Below are 9,082 nucleotides of genomic sequence, written 5' to 3'. Positions count from 1 at the left end.
AGTAAATGGTTCCTTATTGCCCTGAAGAGTGGATGTAGGTAATCAGTGTGATTATCGAACCACTATAAATCCGTGTGTCTTTCTTTATTATTCTGCTTTACTTATTGTTCATATTACTTGTGTTTTTCCTGCTGTTTGGCTTATTGTACTGTTTGGGTTTTCGATTTTGGTCTCTATTTTGCAACAATATCTTACATGTTTCGGTTAACTCTACCTATCATGGGATGTGATAATTCATTTAGAAAAAAATATGCAATGGTTCAAGTCATGGGCGGACCTAAGTGGTGATGAGTGGGGCTGGTGACCCCACTCCATTTTTTTTTTCCCCTTAATTTGGATTGATTTTTCTTTGTTTTGACCACCCTGTATTTATATATATTTCTAAATTTGATCTTAATCATTTACTTTTCTCTATTTTGTATTATATAAGTTTAAACTTGTCCCCTCTAAAATTAATTCTTGGGTCTACCCCTAGTTCAAGTTTTCCAACCCAAACACTGAAACACTAGTACACCTTTCCCAATTCAAATGCTTAAATCCCTGTGAAAAATATTCTTGGGCATGTTTGGCTTATTATTTCTGCCCATATTCCCAATCCTATTCTCCAAATAATGTTTGGCACATTATTTCAGAAATATTACCCTATTTTTTTAATTACTTTTAGACCCAATAAGGTTATTAATTTCTTAAATACCCCCTAAAATAGTTTAAAAATTAACAAAAACACCCCCGTGACCCATACTTACCAGATTTCGGCAACCACCGTCGGGGGTAGTCAGAATTTGCCACAACGATGAATTATTGACCAAAACTGGCTGGTAATTCACCGATCTGGCTTTTTCCAGCCAGATCCACAATGGATCTGGCCGTCAGCGATGGCCAAAGAAATGGCCGTCGTTGACGGTTAACGACGGCCAAATCTTGGCCATCATTGACCGAAAACGACGGCCATATCTTTGGTCATCGTTTTGGCCTTTTCCGGTCGTCGACGGCCACAGTAGGCTGTAGATCTGGCTTTTTCTGGCCAGATCTGTGGTGGATCTGGCTGAAAAAGGCCATAACGACGCGTTACGACACAAATTCAACTGGTCTGTGTCGTAACGCAATTTTTCGGCCAGATTCCGACGGTGGTGGCCGAAATCTGGCACTGCAGGTGGTGGGGGTATTTTTTTCATTTGATATGTTGGGGTGTTTAATTAAATTAGTAAACCTAGGGGCTTTTTTGTAAATTTTTAACTTTCACCTTATAATACTCCCCTATTCAACTATCCAATATTATTCCTAAAATCCTATCTAAAATAATAAACCAAATGCACCCCTTAATATTCTCTTCACACGATCTTAAAGTTCTCTCTCAACTCTCACTTATATTACCCATAATTCTCAGGACAAAATTTTACAAAGAATCTAACCCATCAACAAATCAGGTTTTTCTCCCAATATGTAAAAGTCCCTCTTCGCACAAGGATATTGCATGAGATTGAGCCTATTTTATTATTATTGATGGGCTTATTATTTCTTTTGTTTTTTATTCTTTTCTGCATCAAATTTATAATTATATCCTATCTTCTCGGGAATTAAGTAGGAACATAACCTAATAGTAACTGGTTTTTCTGGAATGGGAAGAACATAGATTTCTCTTTCTCAAAAAACAAAACAAAACAAAACATAAAGCTATTATCAGTGGTTCCATTTTTAGCCAACTATTCTAATCTGTTATGCCTAAAAAAGTAGGGCTGACGCCAAGCCTTGTCAGCATGGGCAGTCAGAGCTTAGGTAGGTTTTGCAGCTGTTCAGACGCAGCCACGTCACATGCTAACATGAGCAGCATGCTCTTGCCAGTATAGTGGGTATGTGCCAGAGTAGCGAAAGGCTAGAAAAGTTCCACGTGTCCAATCCCTGCACAAGTTGAGGAAATCACTCGAGTAGGTGAGCAACGGGACATAAAGAAGGATTTGCACGGCAATCTGACCCACTCATAGATTTAGTAATCATTATCTCAATTCATCCCGCTATAAATAGAGGGCTTCTCTCCCTTTTATGGGATTGGCTAATTTTTCTCTAAAATGGCATACATTCTCTCTCTCTCTCTCTCTCTCTCTCTCTCTCTCTCTCTCTCTCGTTCTCGTGTATTCACTTGTATTTCTAAGCTATAAATCAGCTCGCTGAACGCAACCTGATCTCATATATTAATACAATACCAGTAGACATAGGATTCGCTTATTTAAGCATCCGAACCACTTTAAACATTGTTCTCCATCTCTTATTCAACCCAATATCCCCATATACACGTGTGTCTTCTGAGTCAGCTCTGCATTTCCCACGTGCGATTAGTTAGTGTCAAAATCAACAGTTTGGCACTAGAAGGAGGGCTTGATTTAGTAGTACTTCTTTATCAGGAGAATCTTTGACTAATCGGTCCCATAACAGCAAATGGCTCATTGATTTGAATCTGAGCGAACCAATCATGGTGATGAGGAGATCCCCCAGGTACAAGAGGACACTTCCCCCGAGGTGCCCTCAGTCCCACAAAATACCATGGGGGATATCCCTTCAAGCTCGTGGCTTGACGCAGCCGTCATGAGCTACCTAGAGAGGTTCAACAATACTCTCCAAACGGTCAGCCAAAAGCTGGACCGATTGGATCGGGTCATGCCACCCAAATCGAATGAGCCGATGCCACTGCCAAAAATGTCTGCAGGTCGCATGAAAGCGCAGAAAAGGGCAATAAACCGTGTCACGCGCACTACAACGCATCAAAGAAAGAGAAAACAAGTGGCAAACAGTGAGCCTAGAGGCTCCAAAGGACCAGTGAACACCAACTGCACCCCGAGTAGAATACTCGTGGTGCAAAGACTCGGTGACATGTCGCGACCCGAGCTGTCCCTTACCACATCCCGCGAGCACTCCCACAAAAGTGCAAGGCGGGGAGATTCCCATTATCACCAGAATGACGACTTTGATTGTCGTCGAGCAGGAAGTTCCCACCGTTCATAGGTCGATCGCACCATCGCAGAGGTTAGGAAGGTTCCTCGGACCATTCAGCGCCATCACAAGACTCTAACCAGTGTGCATCAAGAACAACTGGGACTGTCGACCAAGGTGAGGGGGAATCTGACCTACGGTCCTTCCTCAACTGCAACCGTAAGGGTCAAACCCGCGTTGCGGAAAGCGATCCCCAGATGGCTCCGCTACCTCAGATTGAGGAACTATAACGAGCCTTGGATCAGTTAAAGGCTTAGGGAAATGAGCAAGGGCAGGTCGCAGAGGCATCTCCCTTTTCTCCGGTAGTGTTAGCCGCCCCTCTCCCATTAAGATTTAGAATGCCCGACATGCGAGCATTCGATGGGAATTCTGATCCATAGGATCACCTATACGAGTTCAACGACCTCATGGAACTCCACCAAGTCTCTGACTTGGCAAAATACCGTTGCTTGGCAGTCACCCTGACTTCTCATGCCAAGCGATGGTTTAGGTCGCTCCCAGCAGGATCAGTCAGCTCGTGGCCTCAGATGAGCTCGACATTTCTGAGACACTTTCAAGCGAACAGGAAGTTCTCAATGCTTTTGAGCTATCTCAGCAACATAAGGCAAGAGAGGGATGAGCCTCTCTAATATTTTATTGACAGGTTCCATCGGGAGCTCTATAAGGTAGCTCATACTCTCGAAGAGTCTGTTTGGACTCTCATCATCATCGGAGTTCGTCTACAAACAGACCTATGGAAAGAGCTACAATCAGAGAATGATGTTTGCCTCACCCACTCCTATAGCCTTACAGAGAAATACCTCTATATTGAGAACTCCATGGTGGCGCTCAATCGTCACGACCCCGGCCCTTTGGGTAGTGCACCTTGTCTGGGGAAAAATAGGAGGGCTGATCATAGGTGGGCCAATGACAATCAGCGGAAAAGAAAGAAGCAATGATATGAGCCCAAGAAATCTTACGCTCCAGTTCCTCGTCGTGATTGCGACAGGAATCAGTACACTCCTCTAAATGCATCTGTCTCTGCTATTCTTGATAAGTCAGAAGAGGCTAGCCTGCTCGGGGAGCTTGAGCCCATGAAAGGTCCCCCTTAAGCCAGAAACAGTAAAAAGTATTATCGTTATCATCGGGATAATGGGCATCACACCAATGAGTGTCGAGCACTCAAGCAAGCGATTGAAGACCTCATTAAGCAGGGGCACTTTAAAGAGTACGTTGATGACTCTACTCTTGTGTGGGAGAAAAATCAGGAGGAACCGGGTAAGAAGCGTTTTGCTCGTAAGGTTATTTGCAGCGTAGGGATAATCTTTTGGGGACCACACCTCGGAAGGAATTCGCGAGGTACCTAAAAGAGGTATGCTTGCACAACCCATCACGACCCCATCAGTGTAATGAACACGACGCTGCGATCGTCAAAGGTTCGCAGGGAGGAGGAAATCACCTTCTTCGAAAAAGACGCAGTCCGATTGTATCATCCCCATGACGATGCTCTCGTCATCACACCCCAGATAGGGCGTTGCGACGTCCACAGAATGTTGGTGGATAATAGAAGTGATGTGAACATCCTGTTCCAGCCAGCTTTCAAAAGAATGAAGCTAGATGAGTCCGATCTGAAGCCCGCCTCCATCTTGCTATATGGTTTCACCGGGGATCATCTGATTCCCAAAGGGACGATCTCACTCCCAGTCACATTGGGTGACTCCGATGAGGTGACCAAGATCACTAAGTTCTTAGTAGTGGACTGCCCATCCACTTTCAATGGCATTCTAGGGCGACCTCTACTGAGAAATTTCAAAGCAGTCACCTCGATTTACCATCTCAAGATGAAGTTTCCCATCCCAACGAGGATAGGGGAAGTAAGCAGATCTCAGCGCGCATCTCGCGACTACTATGTAAGGGTAGTGCAGATGGTGTGCAAGGGAAAAGGCACTCCGCATGGCATTCCCGAACAGGCAATGGCGATTAGCCGGATCGAACCACAACCTAGTCTAGTGGAGGATAACTTGGATCCTCATATCTAAAAATGCCCTTGTAGTGGGCCGGTTGAGGATTTATCTGAAGTGTCAGTCGACCAGAGCATGTTAGTCAAATCGCATGTCACTTCAGATCATATAGCACATTTTGCTGAGATGTTCGGCACACTCCGAAAGTACATAATGAAGCTCAATCCTCTCAAATGCTCATTTGAAGTATCCTCGGGAAAATTTCTAGGGTACATGGTTAACCAAAGGGGAATAGAGATCAACCCCGAGAAAATCCAAGCTCTCTTCAACATGAAAAACCCGACCAACTGAAAACAGGTTCAAAGCCTTAATGGGCGAATAGCAGCACTCAGTCGCTTCATATCAAGGGCAACAGATCGCTGCTTGTCATTCTTCAATATACTCTGGGCCAATAAGAAGTTTGAGTGGACTCCCGAGTGCGAACAGGTATTTTAGAGCATTAAATAGCACCTCGGAAAGCCACCTCTTCTATCCAAACCTCTCCCGCAAGAAACTCTCCTCCTGTATCTGTCCGTCTCTCAGTATGCGGTCAGTGTAGATTTAGTTCGTGAAAAGGACAGGGTTCAATGGCTAGTATACTACACGAGCAAGCGTTTGCCAGATGTCGAGATGCGGTATCCAGAAATGGAGCGATTGACTTATGCCCTACTGATCGCCTCCAGAAAGTTGCGACCTTACTTCCACGCCCACACAATCCATGTATTGACTAACTACCCGCTCAGACAAGTCCTCTAAAAGGCAGAGGCATCGGGTAAATTACTCAAGTGGGCCATGGAACTAAGTCAATTCGATTTGCAATACATACCAAAAGTAACCATCAAAGGGTAGGCTATTGCCGATTTCATCTCAGAATTCTCATATCATCCAATGAAGGAATCCGAGCAACAAGCCAGCGAGGTCACCCAGAAAACTGTTCAGAACCCATCGACTTGGAGCCTCTATGTCGATGGGTCATTGAACAGGAAAAGGGCCAAGTCAGGCCTTCTCCTCCTAAGTCCCGAAGGAACTCGCATTTATGGCATTCTCCATTTTGGGTTTAAAGCAACCAACAATGAGGCCGAGTATGAAGCTCTGATCGCTAGATTGTGGTTGGCAAGAGAAATGGGATCAACCGCGATCAGCATCCACAGCGACTCCACGCTGGTTGTCAACCAGATTTTGGGGGAATATATGGCCAAGGAAGAAAACATGATCAGCTATTTGAAGAAAGCTAAGGCTACACTTGAGCCGTTTAAGCACTTCACGATCACACATATCCGTAGAGATAGCAATTCTGTGGCGGATGCCTTGACAAAGATAGCCTCATCGCTGGACTCGGACATGCTAAAGAGCATTCCTATTTGGTTCATAGAGGCCCCTAGTATCAACTCATCCGAATAGGCCGTGAATGCGACCGGGTCGGTATCCTAGATGACCCCTATCATTCAGTATCTCTAAGATGGGACCTTGCCCAACGTCAAGGTCGAGGCAAGAACCTTGTGAACCAGAGTTGCTCGTTACACACTTATAGGAGATCAGTTGTACAAGCAAGGGTTTAGCGCCCCTTTTCTCTGATGTGTAACCGATTAAGAAGCAAACTATATCATGAGGGAGATACATGAAGGAATCTGTGGTAATCACATGGCCGCACGATCCCTCGCTAACAAAGTCATCCATCAAGGGTATTATTGGCCCCTGATTCAAGAAGACACCTACAACTTTGTTAAAACGTGTGACAAGTGTCAGCGGTTCGTGAACATACCGCGAGCTCCTTCCCACCAGCTGATAACCATGTCCAGCCCCTAGCCATTCTTCATGTGGGGAATCGATCTCATTGGACCCATGCTAGTTGGTAAAGGGGGAGTCAAGTATGCGGTGGTCGTAGTAGACTACTTTACCAAATGGATCGAAGCAGACCCATTGGCCGCAATCACCACCAAAAAGCTCAAGAACTTCGTCTTAAAAAACATTGTGTGCCGCTACGGGATTCCTCATACCCTCATCTCTGATAATGGGAAGCAGTTCGATAAAGAAGAATTCAAGCAGTTTTGCGATGAGTTGGGTATCCATAAGAAATTTGCCTCAGTCGTAAGACCACAAGCGAATGGTCAGGTTGAAACTATCAACAAAACCATTAAGCACACTCTGAAGGCCAAACTTGGCACAGCCAAGGGGAATTGGGCCGATGACCTCCCTGAAGTCCTATGGGCATACAGGACAACTCTGAAAACCTCTACCTCAGAAACGCTCTTCTTGCTGGCATATGGCTGCAAAGCAATGATCCCTGTGGAGGTAGAAACTGGTTCACTTCGGAGAGACCTGTTCAACGAAGCATGCAATGAAGCGCTCATGCGTGCAAGTTTGGATTTAGTCGAAGAGCATCGCAGCAAGACTCAGCTAAGAATAGCAACCTATCAGCAGCACACAAAAAGGTTCTTCGACTCTAAGGTTAGAAGAAGAGACTTCCAGGTCGGCGACCTCGTTCAGAAGGAAGTCCTTCTCAGTACGAGAGAACCGAGTGCGAGAGTATTGGGGCCGAATTGGGAAGGCCCGTACCACATCACCAAAGTAATAAGACCGGGGACTTATCACCTCAAAAGACTAAATGGTTCTGAAGTACCACGAGCTTGGAATGCTGAGCATCTCTGACCATATTATCACTAATGCCAAACTCATTTTTCCTTGTAAAGATTTTTACTTTTCTCAAGCTTTGTAAATAATATAATATAAGTTCTTTTGTAATCGCTTTTCTACATGTATACAATTTTGTTCGCATAGATATTATTTGCACAAATGCTATTGTAAGTAGTTAGAATGCGACCTCATGTGTAACGTTTGTGGGGTACAAACAATTTTAAGTACTCACAAAAAATTTAGAAAGCGATGTCTTTATTTATTATAATAAGAATAAAAAGTACAAAAAAGCGAGCATAGGAAGGGTAGTACAAAAGCAAAGGCAATCATTAACCTTCATCCTAGGTCCCGAAGGCGCGGCCTCAGTGTCCCTAGGCTGGTCGCCAACCACTTGGCCAGCCATGAGCTCCTCTAGGACATACTTTGGATGCTCTTTCGGGTCAGGTCCTTGGGCTGCCTCATCTTCAATCCGTGCCATGGAGGTGAGGATGTTCTGATATTCATCTGGGAGGTCGGTCGGATTAATATCAGGATTCTTCGGCCGTAGGGCATAGATAGACTGAATTGCCTATTCAGCAGCCCTCTTCTCGATCTCCAATTCTTGTCGCTGCATCTCTTCAGTCAGCGAAGCGACGTGACCCTAGTTGAGTTGGAGTTAGGCCTCAAATGCCCACCTTTGCTTCTCGGTGGTCTCCTATAGCTCCATCCTTTCCCGTTCTACTCTCAAGGCCCGCTCGGAGTTCATTTGTAGCTCCTTTTTCTTTCTTGCCAACCTCTTTGGTGAGTCTGGCCACCGTCCTTTGGAGCTCTTTTTCTTTCTCACCAACCTCCTTGGTGAGTTTGGCCACCGTCCTTTGGAGCTCCTTTACTTCCTCTCCTCGCTTCTCCGGCTAGAGGTGGAAAAGTAACCCGCTCGGCCCGGCCCGGCCCGCGGCAGGTTACTTTGTTTGGCGGGCCGGGCCTAACCCGCCCGCCAGCAAAGGAAGGCCGAGTTAGGCCCGCCATTTTCATCAAAATGGCTAGCCCAGCCCGGCCCGCCAGCCCTAACCCGCCGGGTTAGGTGGCGGGCTGGGCCGGGTTAGCCCGATTTTCCTTTTTTTTTTTTTTTTTTTATTTAACTTTTCAAATAAATAATTATAAATATAATTGTTTTTAATTAACTTTTCAAATATCAATAATTCAATTCAATTTTTTTGTTTGTTAACATTTCAAATATTAATTCAATTTTGATACAATAAAATTATAATATAAGAAAAATTATTCATTTATCAAAAAATAAAATAAGAAATTACAACAATTATTGCCTCGTTAAAAACCTCACCAAGAAAAACCCAATGGGAGAAAAACTTGGTAAAGAAAAAAGAGTGCAATAATTGACAATTAATTTACAAATTACATTTTACAAAACAACTAATTTGGGGGTGGTTCACTAGGACCTCCCTCATCTGTATCATCTATATTACAAAATTGAAACGATTCTACTA

This window comes from Pistacia vera, unplaced genomic scaffold (genome assembly GCF_008641045.1).
Source record: "Pistacia vera cultivar Batoury unplaced genomic scaffold, PisVer_v2 Contig43, whole genome shotgun sequence".
In the NCBI taxonomy this organism is placed as follows: Eukaryota; Viridiplantae; Streptophyta; class Magnoliopsida; order Sapindales; family Anacardiaceae; genus Pistacia; species Pistacia vera.
This window is presented reverse-complemented; position numbering follows the sequence as displayed.